This window comes from Globicephala melas, chromosome 1 (genome assembly GCF_963455315.2).
Source record: "Globicephala melas chromosome 1, mGloMel1.2, whole genome shotgun sequence".
In the NCBI taxonomy this organism is placed as follows: Eukaryota; Metazoa; Chordata; class Mammalia; order Artiodactyla; family Delphinidae; genus Globicephala; species Globicephala melas.
This window is the reverse complement of record NC_083314.1, coordinates 15,490,777-15,503,227: the sequence shown is the minus strand read 5'-3', so window position 1 is coordinate 15,503,227 and position 12,451 is coordinate 15,490,777.

Below are 12,451 nucleotides of genomic sequence, written 5' to 3'. Positions count from 1 at the left end.
TTTACAACAAACGCTAAAGGAACTTCTCTAGGCAGGAAAGACAAGAAGCAAAAGACCACAATAACAAATGAAAAACAATTAAGAAAATGGTAATAGGAACATACAAATCGATAAAAACCTTAAATGTAAATAGACTAAATGCTCCAACCAAAGAGATAGACTGGCTGAATGGATACAAAAACAATGGATACAAACCTGTATATATGCTGTCTACCAGAGACCCACTTTAGACCTAGGGACACATACAGACTGAAAGTGAGGGGATGGAAAAACATATTCCATGCAAATGGAAATCAAAAGAATGCTGGAGTAGCAATTGTCAGATCAGACCAAATAGAGTTTAAAATAAAGACTATTACAAGAGACAAAAAAGGACACTACATAATGATCAAGGGATCAATCTAAGAAGAAGATATAACAATTGTAAATATTTATGCACCCAACATCGGAGCACCTCAATACATAAGGCAAATGTTAACAGCCATAAAAGGGGAAATCAACAGTAACACTGTAACAGAAGTGAGAGAGTGGCATGGACATATATACACTACCAAATGTAAAATAGATAGCTAGTGGGAAGCAGCCGCATAGCACAGGGAGTTAAGCTCAGTGCTTTGTGAGCACTCGAGGGGTGGGATAGGGAGGGTGGGTTGGAGGGAGACACAAGAGGGAGGAGATATGGGGATATATGTATATGTATAGCTGATTCACTTTGTTATAAAGCAAAAACTAACACACTGTTTTAAAGCAATTATACTCCAATAAAGACGTTAAAAAAAATGAACATGAGAGTTTCTGAATATTTATGGCCTTTTGATCGATGTTTATTATCAAAAATAGTTACCACACCCTGATACACAGAGGATGCAAAATCTTCTCTTTTTGCCTTCATTGCCTTTTAAAAATAAAATTAAACATGTTTCATTTTACTAAGTATAAAGCTAAGCCTAGGAAGATACATCTTCTCTCCCAGATTCAAGATTGTAGCTAAAGAGTTTTTGAAAAAAGTTTATATTTGAGTTTTTTGTTTTGTTTTTTTTTGCAGTACGCAGGCCTCTCACTGTTGCGGCCTCTCCCGTTGCGGAGCACAGGCTCCGGACACGCAGGCCCAGCAGCCACGGCTCACAGGCCCAGCTGCTCCGCAGCATGCGGGATCCTCCCAGACCGGGGCACGAACCCGCGTCCCCTGCATCGGCAGGTGGACTCCCAACCACTGCACCACCAGGGAAGCCCTATATTTGAGTTTTTTATTGGTCCTGAAAGACTCAACAAGATAATGCCCCAAAATCAGTTTTAAAAGTAACTATATTTTGTAATAGAAAATTAAGTGAACTAAATTTTACCTCTATTGTGTAAAATAGGAGAAGTCCCTTGCTTGTTCTATTCCTTAAAACATCAGTTTTTGGAGTTCAGGGTTTTTGAGCTCAAGCCACCCATTCTCCTTGCTTGGCCCTGCAATAAACATTTCTCTGCTCCAAAAAAAAAAAAAAAGAAAGAAAAGAAAAAGAAAAAAACGAAAGAAAGAAAAAGAAAACTCAGTTTTTGGCCCAGTTCTGCTAATGCGCTCTGTAGGCCTGGAGAAAATGTTCTCATCTCTTTTTGTAACTGTTTCTTCATCTTTAAATCAGGGAGAAAAGCACTGGTTCTGCCTCAGAGGGATGTTTTGAGGATGAAATATGGTAATGTTGGCAATAATATTTTGCAAAAACACAGGCATGTTGAACTCTAAAATTTACTAGCAAGAGACACACCAATGCTGTATGGAGGTCCCGTAAGGCAAAGCCACAATTAGAAGAGAAATTACTCAGAGATGATAGAAGCATTATCTAGTGAAGACTGTTACATGAAATGTCCAAACAAAGCAGTGCCTTCCATAAAAAAAATAGCATAACAGGGAAAACCTGTAAGGAAATATTTGTGTCTCCTCCAATCACACCAGCAAGCCGGAGTTCCAGGAAAGCTATCTAAGAGATCAAAGTCAAGGTGGTTCTCAGAAATTTTCCACACTGTGGGCACAGGCTCAGTTTGGGAAGACTGAGAAAAGAGAATATGTAATTACAGGATAGCCAAGTATTCAAATTTAAATTTAAAAAATCAGTCATTACGTAGACAAAGAGAAGCAATCAGTACTTAGAAATCTGCAGCAGATTGAATGTTTTGACTGCTTTTGCCCCAGATATTCAACACTGAAGAATTTGTTCTGGATGTGCAGGTCGGTTCTACACTGAGCAAAATTTCCATTTGATAAAGACATGGCAACAACTTTTATCAAATTTAAGGGGAAAAAATCAGGCTGCTTCCAAAAAATAAATTGAGAATACACAGGCCAGATTTGTAGTAACGTTGAGGCCTAGGAGCCCTCTCGGCCTTCTGACATGAGTGTGAGAATCTTAGGGAAAGTGCATGTGACAAGAGAATGCTTCCATTTATCAGCCAGGCTTCATTAAGTGGCATAATTATAATTCTAAGAAAATAATTTTCACCGGTACTTTTGGATTAAAAGGAATAATGTGTTATTGAAAAACACTGTCTGGACGAGAAATCTAATTTGTAGAAAATGCAGTGAAGTCTAGTGTCACAGATTAAAGGCAAAATCTTTTCATTCTGGTCCTGAATCAAGCTTACTCCGAGAGCTTAAGGAATTCATTGATGCCTCTGGCGTCTGTGCAGACGCAACCAACATCCAGATGAGACTGAAGAATGTGAAGTCCTTAACCCAGGTCTCTGTTAGAGCTTTGGGAGTGGACCCTTTTCTGGTGATTAGAAGGTACCCAGCAGGGGTCCAAGGGACTTGGCGCCTTGAGGTCCTGTGCTCTCCACAAAAACCCTCACACACAGTCCTTTGCTTTTAAGGCCCATGACATCTAGCGAAGTCAAGCCTCTTTCCCTCTTATAACTACAGTTAACTGATATCCGGGTTATTATCTCTTATACTAGTTTGGAATCCACGCAGTTTTCCTCTTTATTTCATCTCCTGACATCATTCTTAGTCATTGCAACGTGTGTGCGAAGGGGCCAGCCAACAGATGAGTTCTTGGGCTTCCTCGGCTGCCGTGATCCTCATTTCCAGGTCCTTGTCCTTCTCTTCATCTAGAGCAACTCCACGGCAGACTCCTTAAACTCAAATATCTCTCTCTCAGGCTATTACATACTTTCCTTGCATCTCTCTCACTGATCCTTCTCTTCTACTCCATAGGGAGACTCATTCTTTGATTCCCTAATTGTTTTCCAACCTATCAGAGCCCTCCTAGCTTCACGGCCTTTGCTACCCAGCTTGGACCCTATAATTGATCATCTGGTCTATTTTCTTTTTAAAAACATTTATTGAAGTAGGGTTGATTGACAGTGTTGTGTTAATTTCTGCTGTACAGCAAAGTGACTCAGTTATATATATATATATTCTTTTTCATATTCTTTCCCATGATGGTTTATCACATCATATTGATTACAGTTCCCTGTGCTATTTTCTTACTGGTGCCGACCACCAAGTATCTTCACTCCTCCTCCAGCCTCATCCCCAGGCACTGCCTGCCTTATCCTCTAAGCAGGAAGAATATCAACCAGCTTACAGTTCTCTGCAGGCATCACACAAGGTTGTTTTAGGTCTTTGAGCCTTGCCATGCTGTCTGAAGACTTGGCTCAAGCATCCTCTTACCTAGTTTTCATCCCCTGACACTTCTCCCCAGGCCCTTCCCAGACTGAGATAAGGACCTTGGCCCCTGAACACACTGTTCTCAAGGCTATCACAGTGCTGACCACATGCTAGTGACAAGATCTGCTAACGTTTCTGTCCTTCCCAGAAAACTACAAGCACTCTTGGAAGAGACACTATTTTTTAATCCTTGATTTTCCAACACCTGTCAGAATGGCTGGAATATTATAGGTGTTCAATAAATATTTCTTGCAGTGAAATGAACTAAGCCCCTGACCTTCTTCCACGTTCACTCTTCAAATTCTCCAATCGAAAGCCACTAAGCAAGCAGCCTTCTTTATTCCTGTACAACAGAAACTCAAATAAACATTATCCCTCCAGAAGGCAAACTCCACAAGAACTTGGCTGAATCCCCAGCGCCTAGAACATCCAAGCATACATTAGGTGTTTAAATATTTATGGAATTCCAGTACTGCATCTAAATTTATGGTTTTCCAATATTAGGTAGGCTCAAAATATATCCAAAAAATTTTTTTGGCACTTGAACAGCTTTTTCTCTTATTTCTATCAGAGATTCTCCAAAACGCTCTCAGTCTCCTCAAGCTTTCTAACACATGTCCAACTGACACCCTGCTCTCCCCTTTCTTGGAGAAAATGGAATTATGGAGTATGTACTTCACCAACCTCCCTCATCATGATGTGTTTGTGGCTCCACATCTGCATAAGATATGGTAAATTCATCTCATGAGAAAAATTCCAGTATTTCCTCAATTTAATTATTGACTACCACTAGGACTTTATCTCCATGCTTTCAAACAAATACAGGTAATATAACTATGCCTATTGAAAAAATCCATTTGCATTATTGTTATTTCTTATTAAATAATCTTAAAATAAACAAGCTGTATTTCATCATTGTTATCAATTAATAACTCATATAGTCTGCACATGGGGATGTCTGATCAAGTGACTCATTATAAAAAATCTTGGGTAACCCCAAGGTATGGAGGTTAGTATCTATCAGGTGAGTCACTCTTAACCTATAAAAGGAGAGAGGCCTAGAGATTTCTAATCATTCAAGACTCTTCTCACTAAAGATAGGAAACCTTCCATTAGGGTTAGGGTCCTAGAATCACTGACTGTTAGTTCAAGACAGTGGTAGATCTCACGAACAGTAATCCATCCAAAACATTTCTGGCATGCCTATATATCCACAAAATAAAATCTGAACAAAAATGAAAAAACTCAATAGGTGTTTGATCTTTTATCTGTATTTAATCTATATAAATCACAAGTGCAATTATTTTATACTTTTTAGATATTTGGCTTTATTCTTTTCTATGTATGCACTATGCCTTTATCTCAAGAACCATTCTTATTATAGCTCTCAGAAAAACTATAAATAAATATAAGTAAGCCACTCTTTCAAAATTCTTAAGGGATCAGCCAAACTTCCCTTAAATTAGGATTTTGTTGCATCAAATATCATTTGAAATAAGGGAAAATAAGAATTAAAAGTCTCTGGCTCTAGAGGGAGATTTCACTGTAATGTGACTTGTTGCAATGGACATAAGCTATAATCAAAAGATAACGGTTCATTTGCAAATTAAGAGACATGACCTATCAAAGTACAGAAGCTTTATTTATTGCCTAAAAACACAGAAGATTTATTTATGACTTAAAAATGATGAAGTTAATTTTTCAAAAGCATTGAGTTTAGAAATAATGAGTTTATAACCAATTAAATTAATATCATTGATTCGAAACTAAATAAAAGCTTTTTCATTATTGTCATTATTTTTGAACTCACTATGTCAACTCAGTAAGCGTTTGTTAATTAAGGTAATTGTTTTGACTGAAGAAAAATAGACTTTTACATTAATGTCATCATTTATTTCAATCCCTGAATCAACGATTTTTTTCCCCATACTTGGAAAGTTTTCTGCTAGTTTGCAAACTACTTGTCCAATTTTCAAACAAGCTGATTTCATTACAAGAATCCTTATAGATACTCAAGGTCTAGAAGACTCTCAGAACAAATGGAAAAATTAAATGTGATTTATGCTGACAAATATGTACTTCTTAGACCAGAATATTTTTACTATCAGAAATGAATATGGAGTAGAATTTTTAAAAGAAAGAATATGAACTAGAATGTATTTCTGGAAGGAGAAATAATGTGCATAAAGAAACAAGAGAAGAAGCAAGAAAAGGGGAAAGGACTAGAAAACATATTTGCCTGGAGGTAACACTCTTTCATAAGTGAAAAGCACACTTTTACTCATAAGAATGTATTGTTAAAATCCCCACATTTTACATTATTACGCTTTAAAAGACACCATTTTCTATCAGGAAAATCATCTCAGAAAACCAGGTGATTGAGAACCTGTATTCCAACATTTATTCATGTTATGTTTCTGGGGAAAAAAAGTCTTTGAATATATTCATAAAGCGATCATGGCTAGTCTGGTTTTACAGTGCTACCATATTGATCCAAGTCATTGGGAATTTGACAGATTTGGTCTATGTCACTTGTTTATAATACAGGGAATGAGACTTGGTTTTCCTGTCTGGAGACCAAAGCACTAAGTTAAGGCATATTCACACATGACATACAGTGCCGACAAATTACTCACAGATAACTGAAATCTACCTATGTGGCCAAAAAAAAGGGAAAACTGTTTTTGGAGGAGAGCTATTGGTCTATATCACACTGACTGAGTCTGGGCCACTATACCATGAACTGAAAATACAAAGTTAGTTCCTAAAGGGCTTCATGCTCTAGGGGTCATGAGACCTAATTAGGGAGACAGACACATAAACAGATAATTATAAAACAGTATAAAAGTGCAAAGGTAGAGATGTGCCTTGATAACCCATAACCCATTGGATCTTCTGTTGTAGTTCAGTATAGAAAGCATTTATCTCTTTTCAGTTGTGATTTTTGAAAGTAGTCTGTAAAACAAACAGATTCAGTAATTTTATGAACTTGGCCCAATCATCTTGGCCAAGGTTTTTATGGCAATTTTAGTGTGGCGTTTTACATCTGTGGGGCATGTTGGATCATGGGCAACCCAAGAGTTGATATTTCAAAATAAGCCTGATTTTTAGATGTCTAAGAAAATGACTTTGTTGTCATTCAGTATCCTGTGCTATTCAGAAACTCTCCCCAGAGTTCCTTGGTATGCACCCTGGTAACAGAATCACTTTCTGCAAAGTATGTAATATGAATTTGAATTCCATTTTGGTGCAATCTTAACACTTATGAGACAAAGCTTCTTCCCAAAGGCCCTCCTACAATAGTTGTTACAAAATAAGCAACTGTTGGTCCTTTCCCGAGTGTACTATGGGGATGAGCATTTGACTACTGCCTTTCAAATGGTGTCTGATATGACCAGGGTGAGCCCCTGGGCATTCACATGCCAACAAGCTGCAGCTGCCATCCCCAACTATCACCCTGAGGCGCTGGGCCACTTGCTGGAGTTTCTATATCATTTTGGGGGCTGTGTTCCACCTCAGCATGTCGGTCTGGAGACCTGGTCCCCTGTCCAATTTCTGCTTCATTCTTCTCAATCAGAAAGTAGACCACCCTACTTTGAGATCTATTCCCATTTAATAAAATGTCTTAGAACCATGACTATGGAGGCACATTCTTCAGAGACTTCTGATGCTAATCCTTCCACCAGACTGGACTCTTTGGGTAGGGAGCCTCTGAAAGACCTACGTTTGCTATATTCCTTTGGAGATGGCAGTGTTAGCCACCTCCTCAAGTTGACTCCCAAGTTCACCATTCCCATAAGAATATACTCTTTCTGTTGACTTGCTTTAAGTTCCTGGATACCCTTGAAATGAAAACCATGATAAATATCTCTACTGAAATTGGAGCAAATTTTATAAATACTGCTCCCTGACTTCTAAGACTGGCACAGAAAACAAGGGCAGGGAAGAAATTTGGTTACAGATGTCTAATGTGGCAGAGGTGGTTCAAATCGTTCTGAGCCCCAAGTATGGTGCAAGCATGGTGCTAGGAAGAAGGGAATCTAATGGTAAACCAGACAGAGAAGCAGTCACAAAAAATGTTTATGGTCTGATTGGAGAGTTGGGAGAGTAAAAAGGTAGTAACATTACAATGTGTACAAGCCATCTCAGGTGCAAGAATAGGGCGTTATGGGGACATAGGAGTGATTCCTAACCCAGTCTTAGGAGTTCAAGGAAGTCTCTTCATTGGAAATGACAATTACAGTTTGATATTAAGTATTAAGGCAATTGCTGGGTAAGGCGGGAAGAAATAGAGAAAAGCTAAAGCGTTAGGGGAAAGGGAAGTACAGACAACAATACATGCAAAAGAAGAGGTGAGAGAAAATATGACACATTTGGAGCATCACGAGTATTTCATTCTTATAGGATTACAATAATTAGAAATAGGTAGTTCTGTAAAACCTAGAAGTAGACTCTAAAATCAATTTGCAATACCCAGCATCTGCAAAATTCACCTCTAGTTTCTCTATGTAAGGCTGCTCAAAATGTTTGTTATCTGGCAAATGTATCTAAACCCTTTGACTTTCCCTTATAATTCGTCTTCACATTCCAGTCTACCATCTTAAAATCCACTCTATCTTAGTCTCTTTGCTTTCTGGGTTATCAAGGGCTGTGAGGAAAGCAAAAATGGAAATCCAAAATGAAACAATGAAGCATAGCTTGGGTGGCTACAACACAACAGTAGCCAACAGTCCTGATGGGTGTTTAATAAATATAAACGGGGTGGTCAATAAGGTGGGGTGTGGGTTAACAGTGGTGGATAGTGGGCTGTGAAAGACCTGGGAATAATGATTTTTAGAATAACTGACTGATGGAGAATAGAGGATTTATTTTATTATCCAGAGCACTGTATGAGACTATGAGTGTAGAATGTAGGGTTGGATCTTTTGCCTCGTTGCTTGGTTGTCTGTGGCCAATTGCTATAGTCAAATCAACTAGAATATTCAGAGCCAAAATGGTGAAATCATCTTCTGGGCTTTTAAAATTTCCACTGTGTAACTGACATTAGGTAACCAATAATGCTTTTTTCCTCTCTCTCTCCTCTATGAAAATTTCTCTCTCAGATCCCTTAATCCAACCAAGTTGCAAAGGAAGCCTTGATATAAATTAATGCTCCCACGGGAATTTATATTTTAATGAATAAACGCCTGGCTCCTGAATTTCTAGGCATCAATTGTCAATTAGGTCAGAAATATTTCAGGAAGACACCAGCACTGTCCTGCTACCCAGATTCCACATCAGTGGGTAAACACCTACTCTGCCCCAGTACGTATGCCTCCGAGAAAGCATTTAAAGTTTCCTCTTCAGCAGGAAGATGACTATATCTAAAGAGAATGTGGATACAGATGACAAGTTCTTGTCCAGGAAAACATCTAACCTAGGGAAGGTCAGACAGATAAAACATAGCAAAAAGACCAGGCAGAACTAAGGAAGGCAGAAAGGAAGATGGTAGCAGGGAAATCTCTGGTAATCAGTTCTCAGACACCAAACTGAAACTGAGGGGCGGGATTGAAGTCAGGAAGAACCAGATGCCCAATTATCTAATTAAGAGGATAAGAGGTCAGAGCCAGACTCGGCAGCAAGATGGATGATAGTGAAGTTCAGACACTGTCTTTCTTGATCTTTAAGCCCACCAAACATACCATTGGCCATGTACCCATAAAGGTGAGGAGGCAGTAGTCAAAGACATCTTCAACACTTCTTGACATTCAAGCCCCACCAGTGTCTATCTCTTGTATGTACACCTTATTTTTGCTCCTCCCACTCTGCATTTACATCACCTATCCAAGTCTAGAGTTCCTCCATTGACACTCCTTATTTCTTTACCACATTGAATAGTCTTGCCATGACCAGCCCATCATGAGCCAACCTCTAGAACAAGATCTGGAACTCTTTCTGACCTTCCCCATTTTTAGAGATGGGACATAGAGACATTAGGATTGTCCCAAGAGCCCGACACAGGACTACACTTACAGATGAAGGAATCCAACAGTCCACGCTTTAGGAAAAGGCTATGAGCAGCCTGGCAACTACTAGACATACCTTTACTTATGGCATCTCGGACAACATGCAGTGTCTCTAACAATAAAAATATAACATTTTGAACAAACTTCTAAACATGGGGTTATTCCCTGATGTGGTCATGGTAAAAACTCATAACCTCACGATTCGCTTGGTAGTGACTGTGATCCTTCTCTTTCCAGCCCTGTGTGGATATTTTCCTCTGTGTGTGCTATCACTGCACTTGGTCTCAATTTTATGATTCTGAGATCTCAGTTCTCACACTGTACTTCTCCATGAGCATGGAACTGACTAAGAGATATATACACATTTCAGGTCTCTTTCAGAACAAATTTAATATGATTAACCATACTGCAATCTAATTCAGACACCCTGATTTTTCACTGTTACTTCTAACTATGTGTTAAGAACCTATGTAATTTAAAATGTTAATTGCTTTTCCATAATATCCAGGAGCATACTTCATTCTCCAAGTCAATGATAAAAATCTTAAAAAAGAAGCAATGGGTCTGAAACTCACTCCTGAAGGAGACTTCTTGTTCCTTACTCAGAGTGTCAGCCCACATTTGTATATTTCCATTAGTGAGAAATATCTCCATTGCATGAAGATTCTAATCTGAAAAGCTGTTTTTATAGTATGTCATTGGAAGTCGACTTACTGAAGAGCGTTCCAATTAGTAATGTTGAAAGCCTTCCATAAACGAGATGACTGTCACCAATGTTCTTTTTTTTCTGTCCCGGATGGCAATAAAAAAGAACAAATAAAAAGAGAAAAGTATAATTGGTCTGGTAATTGAGCCATGAAAATGTACTATAAAGAATAGAAACTGAAAGGAAAACCACAGAAATGGTGGCATTTCAAATAATTTAACTAGCATTTCAAATAAGTCACCAGTTTGTCCTGGCTGGCATACCTGAAAATAGTTGTGTTTTTTTTTTTTTTTTAATTTTTAACTTTAAAGGATTGTCAGCTACACTTTGGAAAGAAACTGGATTCACTTCAGGATTTCCTCACTTCACTAGTGGAATGTGAAGACATATCTGAAAGGGCTGTCATTTGATTCAGAGCTTCATTAATTTGACCCTTTGTCCTCATATCAGGAACATAAAGAAAAACTTTCTTATTGGAGCTGACTGAAATATGATAATCCAAAAATTTTCCTACATCCTCTGCCCCCAAATCTTTGGTTTCTACCTAATCCCATATCAGAGGAAATTTCTTAATAATTTACATTGTGGTATCATTCTGCAATGATGACATGTCCACATATAAAGAGAGAATTAGCACTAGGAGGATGCAGAATTCGCATCTCCACACAACTAGGGCACCTACCAGGCACCGGTGGGGGACCACAGAAGCCTAAGGAGACGGGAGGAACCCGCAGTGACTGTCTTATGGGATCTTGGTTCCCAGGCCGGAGGTCAGGCCAAAGCTCCTGTGGCAGGAGCGCTGAGTCAAAACCGCTGGACTAACAGAGAACCTCAGACCCCAGGGAATATTAATCGGAGTGAGGCCTCCCGGAGGTCCTCCTCTCAGCATCAAGATCCAGCTCTATCCAACTGCCTGCAAACTCCAGTGCTGGATGTCTCAGGCCAAACAACCAGTAAGACAGGAATACAGCACCACCCATTAAAAAAAAAAAAAAAAGAAAAGAAATGACAAAAAAATATGTTACAGAGGAAGGAGCAAGGTAAAAATCTACAACATCAAATAAATGAAGACAAAATAGGCAGTCTACCTGAAAAAGAATTCAGAGTAATGATAGTAAAGATGATCCAAAATCTCGGAAACAAAATGGAGAAAATACAAGAAACATTTAACAAGGATCTAGAGGAATTAAAGAGAAAACAAACTGTGTTGAACAACACAATTACTGAAATTAAAAATACTCTAGAAGGAAGCAATAGCCTAATAACTGAGGCAGAAGAACAGATAAGTGAGCTAGAAGATAGAATGGTGGAAATAACTGCCAGGGAACAGAATAAAGAAAAAAAAAAGAAAAGAATTGAGGACAGTCTCAGAGACCTCTGGGACAACATTAAATGCAGGAACATTCTAATTATATGGGGTCCCAGAAGGAGAAGAGAAAAAGAAAGGGTCTCAGAAAATATTTGAAGAGATTATAGATGAAAACGTACCTAACATGGGAAAGGAAATAGTTCATCAAGTCCAGGAAGTGCAGACAGTCCCATACAGGATAAACCCAAAGAGGAACATGCCGAGACACATATTAATCAAACTATCAAAAATTAAATACAAAGAAAAAATAATAAAAGCAGCAAGGGAAAGGCAACAAATAACATACAAGGGAATCCCCATAAGGTTAACAGCTGATCTTTCAGCAGAAACTCTGCAAGGCAGAAGGGAGTGGAATGACATATTTAAAGTAATGAAAGGGAAAAACCTACAACCAAGACAACTCTACTCAGCAAAGATTTCAATCAGATTTGATGGAGAAATTAAAACCTTTACAGATAAGCAAAAGTTAAAGAATTCAGCACCACCAAACCAGCTTTACAACGAATGCTAAAGGAACTTCTCTAGGCAGGAAACACAAAAGAAGGAAAACACCTACAATACAAAAGGAAGACCTGTATATATGCTGTCTACAAGAGACCTACTTCAGACCTAGTGACACATACAGACCGAAAGTCAGAGGATGGAGAAATATATACTACGCAAATGGAAATCAAAAGAGCTGGAATAGCAATTGTCATATCAAACCAAATAGACTTTAA